We start from the raw sequence: 7,170 nt of genomic DNA on the forward strand, positions 1-7,170 counted from the left end.
GATAGGAGCTTCACTTCTTGAAGAAGAAAAACAGGTCTCCCAAAGCAGACAGAGCCCCAGCCAGAGCATCTGGGCTGCACTGTTAGCTAGTGGCTGGCCACCCTGGAAGTACATTCATTCAGTTATTACTAGCTGCACTTCACAGATGAAGAAAAGGTCCCAGAGGTGCCTGACCACCACCGCTGGGGCTAGGGCCCCTAACTCCAGCTCAGGACGTCTGCTCAGCCCTGAGTTATACCCTCCCCTGTGGGCAGACGCAGGGCGTATGCTTGGAGAGAACCTGGAGGGCTTTGGGCACTGGTTGGATCTGCACTCTGTGGGTCATCAGTCCCCATGCGGATTTTCTCCTATTCACTGTTGGGTGCTCCCACCGCCCCTCTCCTGTCCACTCAGCTGGGTAGCCGGTGGCTGCTGTTCTGGGTGGGGCAGCTGTGCTGGCTCTCCTAGCAAGTGCAGTGATTTTCAACGTAGCTAACATTTAAATAGACTAAGGCACTCAAAAAGAAACAAAAAAAATTCTCATGCCAATGCCCCACCATCAGAAATTCTGATCTGATTGGTCTGGAGTGGAGCCCGGGCAAAGTGTTTATTTATTTAAATTTTTAAATTTTTAAATTTTTAAATTTTATGTATTTATTTATGTACAACCAGTTACAATGTGTCAATTTCTGGTGTACAGCACAATGTCCCAGTCATGCATATGTGGTTCTAATGCAGAGCCAGCGATGAGGCAAGAAGAATGCTGGAGTTAGGACACCTGGGTTTGAATCCTGTCCCACCACTTACTATATTCCATTGCCCTGGAGCTACATTATTGCCATCTCTGAACCTCAGTTTCCCTCATCTGTCTAATGGGGATTTCGCCTCAACAGGGCTGACATTTGATATTACCTAGTTGATAACACGGTGATATCAACATGGGATGATGGATGTGAATGTGCTTTGAAAACTATAGGAGTGTATAAAATGGGAGGGGTTATCATGGAGACACTGCTGGGGTCAGCCCTTGTGCCAGCCCCTCTGCCCCAGGGTTGCCAGCTCACTTGAGTCCTTTCTGATAAGTTGGGTTCAGTACTCCTTGTACTCTAAACCCTCTGGAGAGGTAGATTTTAGGGGTGTGGGGGCAGCACTTCTGCTGCAGCTTTAGCTACAGGAACCACACGGACTGATGTATAGCATGACCTAGAAACCTTTGAGGGTGCATAATTGCACCCCATGGGGGAAGATGGTTGGCTGGGCTTGTGGATGTCAAGCCGATTGCTCATATTCTGGAACTGCGTCTTAAAATTTTAAAGACGGGCCGTTGACAAACACTGGGCTCTACTGCCACTGTGTGGCAGTACCAGAAACTGCATCTAAATTTACACTGTGGGAGAGTCATTTGCTTAAGGGGCCCAGAATGACTCAACTGGGGATGCTTGTTGAACGAGTGAGCCACGAGACCTGTCCTAGGCTGCCCGTTCGCACGCCCTCGGAATCTGGAGACACACGCTGTAGTGACTGCATCCGTCAGATGTGTCTGGAGCACTAGTTACGTCTGATGGGGGTAGTTGAGTGTATGGGCTTGGAGGTAAGGCAGTCTTGGAACAGATTTAGAATGCTACTCCTTCCAACATGTGACTTTGGACACATTTCTAGTCTCTGAATTTCACTTATTTCGTCTTTAAATATGGAGATAATTTCTCTCTCAAAGAACTGATTTGAGATGATGAAATCAGTTCTGTCATCTAGTAAGTGCTGCGTACATGAAGTTAGTATCCTATCCTAAGCTCAGTGTTAGGGTTTCAGGATGTGAAGATGAAAAAGATGGAGGTCCCTATCCTGCAAGGGCTGATATTCTCGTGGAGGGAAACAGCAACGTCACTCCATGATGACCATGGGTGTGATGGAGGTGTGCTCGGTGCGATTAGGAGGAATATTTGTGTCTCAGAGGGGGTGCAAAGATAGAGTTGCAAAGAGGAAGCAGGAGTCTGGGGAAAGGAGAGGCATGCGTGTGTGGCGGGGTTCAGACAGAGGGACCAGCTTGAGCTACACAATGAACCTGGAGACCTGCCTGTGGTTGAGGCTGCCTGTGGTATGGGAGGTGTGAGTGGAGGAGCGCCTGCCAGGAGAGACCTTGGGTGTCTTGCTGAAGGATTTCAATTTTGGACCAAGAGCTCTCAAGAGTCAAGGAAGGAATTTAAGCAGAGGATGGGTACGGCGGGGTCTGTGCTCACTGCAAAGTGACCTCTGACTGTGATGGCTAGCATGGAGGACATGGGAGGGATGGAGGGTCCCAGCAGGAAGAGGCAGCAGTGATCCAGGTGAGAGGTGAGCGCGGTCTGAACCAGGCAGGAGAGGTGGAGAGAAGGGACAGACTGGAGAGTTGTCGATGAGGTAGCTCATTCCTGGGACCTGGGCACTCATTAGACATCAGGGGTAAAGGAGGGTCAGGCCTGGGCAGCTAGGTGGAGGGTGGAGCCATCCTCTGAGATGGCAAAGGGAGGAAAGAGATGAGGAGGAGGAGAGGGGAGATGGAGACGGAATAGTTTAGGAGGGAAGATGACGAGTGCAAATTTTGTTCTTGTTTTTGAACTTGTGCTTTTAAGACACAGGACAAAGTAAGATAGGCAAAGAACTTGAGCTTACAGCATGAGTCCAGTTTTGGGCACGCTGGACTTGAGTTGTCTGGGGGATGCGGGGTGGAGAAGACATCCTTGCCTTTCCCCACATCCTCATCCCGACATCCATCCAGTTTGTGAGCCAGTCCCATGGGCTCCACATACAAGACACTGTTCCTAGTCACCCCTCCGCCTCCTCAGGGGCCCACGCAGCAGGACGGGGGATGGCTGATGGAGGAGGTGGTGGGGGCAGCAGCAAGCAGGGACAGTGGAGAAAGAGGGCTGTCGCTTGGAAACGGAGGAGGGCTGATGGGAGCTGGTGGAGAACAGGACGGTGGTTTTGTGGCTGACTCTGTGGGGCTGGGATGCGAAGACAGGACGTTCTTCCAGGTGGGGCTTGGTTTTCTCTGACAGCGAGAAGGCAGTATGAGGGGCAGCATGAGAGTGTGTTGCTGACAGGCGGGGGACGTGGAAGGTTCCCCAGGCAGGGTCTGGAGCTTAGGATTCTGTGGTGGGGTCAGCCCACAGCATGCTGGACTTTCTCCTGCAGGGCTCAGTGGGGCTGTGTGGGAGCGACAAGGGGAGGTTCATCCAGGGCCAAGGGGCTGCAGGGCAGGCAAGACCTGGACAAGTAGATGGTAACACTGGAGCCATGGGCTCCTGGCTCCCGAAGGAAGGAAACAGCCGGAGAGGGCTGATGAATGGAAACTCAGAATGAGGGGGACCAACGACTCTCATTCTCCACTGAGTAAAACCCTCACCCCGTTTCTTTCACTGTAATGGTTGTCTGTGATTTGAATCAGAGTGGGATCTTTAGACTTTCCATGCAGAACCCTTTAGGGTACCAAGGCTCAGAGCATGGCTTCAGTGTATGGAGGTGAGACCATGGAGTTGAGAATGTTTCTAAGAGTGTGGCCTCCGACCAGCTGTGACACCAAACGTGAGGGTGGGACACAAGCAGACCCCAGGCCCCAGCCCAGTCTTAAGGGGTCACAGGGCCCCGGGGGAAAGTGTGAGCAGTAAGGTGCTGTGGGTCCAATGATGAACTGTGCAAGGAGGGGCCGGACCAGGGGCCTGGCAGCCCGAAGCCAGGTCCTCAGTGACTTGGGTAGGTGAGCAGGGAGTTGGTAGGTGAGGGTTGTAGGGAGTCGGGGGCCTGGTGGAGTGGGCCCGGGGGTGGGAGGAGCCCTGAAGGAGGAGCAAAAGGAAGAAGAGTCCTGGCTCACACGGCTCCAGACAGCACGTGGGTGACAGCAGGATGAACAGCTGCCAATGGCGAGGTCAGGAGACAGTTCCGGGGCAGGCGGTGCCCTGTGGTCTGCCCTGGACCAGCGTGGCCGTCCTGCGCGCTGCTCTTGTTCACCCATCCGCCACGCCCCGCTCAGCAGCCCTGCAGAGGAAAGTGGGGAAGGCCAGTCCCTCTCTGCGCCTCCTAGTGCAGCTGCCACGCGCTCTATCCCTGCTGTCACTGCCTGGCGCTGGCTGACCAGCTTCATGCCTGCAAAGCTGTGCTTGGGCTGAGCAATCTCATGGAAGAGCACTCAGAAGGACGTGTGCCCGGTGACAGGCCACCTATAGCCAGGTAGGGATGCTCCCAGTTACTCTGCTTGCCACTTGACTTGGACGGGGCAGGGCACCGGGGCTCAGGCTGGGCAGAGTGGAGATGTCCCAGCTCCATCCTCCAGCCGTGCCTGCCGATGGAAGCCCCTGTCAGGGGTGGTGAGGGGGTCGCCCAAAGGACCATGCCCTGTTGTGGGCTTGCAGATGAAGATGGGGTCGCATGGAGGTCAGGAGAAGAGCCGGCAGGGAGTAGGGGCCTGGAGGAAGGGCAGACGGCAGGACAGTGTGGAAACTGTGCTCTTTAAGCCACTGGAGGGTTGAAATCAGGGTCACTAGCCATTTCCTAACTCTTCACCGGGCAGAAACAGCGGTGGGGGCTGGGTAGGAGCTAGAGGTTCCCAGGAGCTAAGAGCTTGTGCAGCTCTGGAATGAGTGACTGAGGAACATTCTAGCAACGCCTTCCTTAAAATCTTTTCCGAGAAGAGACCCATCATTTGCTTAAGAGTCGATGGAGATCACTTTCTTTGACAGCAGGAGCTTGGATTCAATGGTAATAATGATGACAGTCGTAGTGATAACAGGAGCTGAACACGGGTGCCGACTTGCCCTCCTAAGCACGTTGTGAACGTGAGCTCATCGCAAGGGTTTTGAAGAGATGGAGAAAAGGGCACCCAACTTCTGGGTGGGAGCGTGGGACAGGGGGCCCCCTGGAGGGAGCAGACCCCAGTCCTGCCTCCACCTGGTCCTGTCTCCTTCCCTCTGGAGTGTGTCCTCTCTTACCCTTCGCCTACCATCCTTGGGCCCTCGGAGGAAGCTGACGCAGGCTAACTGAATGCATAACTTTATTAAATAAATGCTTTGTCACGACAGAAGACAAAGATCAAGGAGTAACATAAATTATAAGTTGAATAAATAGTATACAGCAATCTTCACTTTTTTAATAAAACGTGAGATCCTCTGGGGTTTTTTTGTTTTGTGTTTTTATTTCCTTAGGTACAAAATGCTTAACAGGAGGCGAGCTCTTCCACATTCAGGTGATTTTTTTCCCCCCGCGTTTTCTTTTCTTTTTTTTTCCACAAACAGGTTTTGTTTGTTGGTTTATTATTTTTTTAATCCTTTTCACCAGTAAAGATTATGAGCATTTATTTAAAAAAAAAGTCGAAAACAACAACAAAAAAAGAGAGAATAGCATTATGGTATGTATGTCTGTCAGACTATAAAGAACTACGTAATACGTGCTGTGGTTATTGCGGGTTAAACAAACAAACAAACCGGTAGGCAACTCGGAATCTGAAGGAATCCTGTCTGACAACTGTCTATCCGTGTGGGCTACTGTGTGACGGTGGTGGTGGTGGTGGTGGATCTGGGACTCAGGCTGGTGGCCGGGGACCAGAGGTGGGGTGAACGGGTGCAGGGCAGCGGAACCCCCTCACCTCCCCTTTTCCCCGTCCAAAACGAGTGAAAGAGAGGAGGCCAGAGTCTGTGGAAATGACTACACTACATACTCCATTAGCAAACCGAGAAAGTACGCTTAAAAAAAGACACCAAAAACCTAAGAGAAAAAAGAAGTGGAGAAAAGTGCAAAGTAATTCTTGCACTTTAGTGGTTTTAAAAATAAAGACAGTACAACGCCCAGGTTGCTGGCTGGTAACGTCCGTTCCCTTGTCCCACCACTTCTTAAAACTTAGCCTCCTTTCTCTTGGAAGCCAAACAGATCCTCTCCGAGACCAGAGGGTGGCTTCTCCTCGGCTCACTCCTTTCTGAAATTCCCATCTGAGCTGCAGCCCCCTTGGGGACTGCAGATGGAGCGGGGGACACTGCCCCACTTGCGTAGCCCTATGGCTGCTGATGAGCTGGGTGATGGGAGAGTGGTGGTCCAGGCCCATCTCCCCAGAGGAGGTTGGCCCTGCTGGGTTACCATGGAGACCACTGAGGTGGTGATGGGAAAATGGACAAGGGGTCAGGAGGAGGGACTGACTACACAGGGCCCCCCACCCTCCCCCGTGCGGGGGCTGAATGTCTCCAGGCCTGTCTGTCCAGGCCTGGCTGTCTGAGAAACTTTCAAGTCTCTTCCTTCGCAGACGCCCTGCTTTCCCTGGTAGGTAGTGCAGCTCTGCGGGAAGGAGGATCAGTCCTGGCAAGGCGTCCCTCCATCACCTGGCAGCAGTGGGGGATAAGAGGTCTCCACTGCCAGAGTGAGGCGAGTCAAAGGGGGTTGGGCAGAGGCCTCCTGTTGGGGTGACAGGGCAACATTTAGACTTGAGGCCACAGGAAACCCGGAGCCTAAGGCCCTCTAGGTGAGCAGACGGTGGCCAACAGGCAGCCTGGAGTCAAGAGGATCCCTGCTCAGGACTTCACAGCTGGCAGCATGCGACACCTGCCTTCCCCCTACCCTGCCTGGGGGAGGTCCACCTTCCTCAATGACTCCCTCCTCATGGGCTTCCCGCTCTGGGCTCAGGCCAGACCTTCCTCTGTCCTGAAGGTCCAGCATCCTCTAGAGAGTGGCCAGCTGGCCAGAATCCACTCTCCCCAGCCCCCTGCAAGAACTAGAGACTCACAGGTTTGGGTGAGTTGGCATGAGATCTGGAGACCTGGAGAGATGCGTGGCATTAAACCAGGCCATAGTCCCCTACCTTATGGCTGACAGCAAAGAGCCCATGGGAGGAGCAGAGGCCCATTCAAAGTCCAGTAAACAGGGGAGCCCCCTCTCAGGAACCAGGAGCCAGGTCCTGGCCTTGGGAGGGATGGGGTGGGGTACGCAATTCCTGGCTCAGTCTTTTCTTAGGGGGCATGGCACCCCAGTATCCACCTGGCAGATCCCAGTTAGAGGACTGCTCAAGGTCCAAAGAAAGAACAGGCAGAAAGAAGAGTGAAGTGGGAAGGCTGACGATACTGGCCCAAGACACTGAAATGTGAGTTGGGGGCTTGGGGACAGTTGTGGAGAGAGATGGGGCACACTGACACAGAAGCACAAGTCAGTCCTTACGGCTTTCATCCATCCCCATCAGGC

Source organism: Vicugna pacos, chromosome 5, assembly GCF_048564905.1.
Source record: "Vicugna pacos chromosome 5, VicPac4, whole genome shotgun sequence".
In the NCBI taxonomy this organism is placed as follows: domain Eukaryota; kingdom Metazoa; phylum Chordata; class Mammalia; order Artiodactyla; family Camelidae; genus Vicugna; species Vicugna pacos.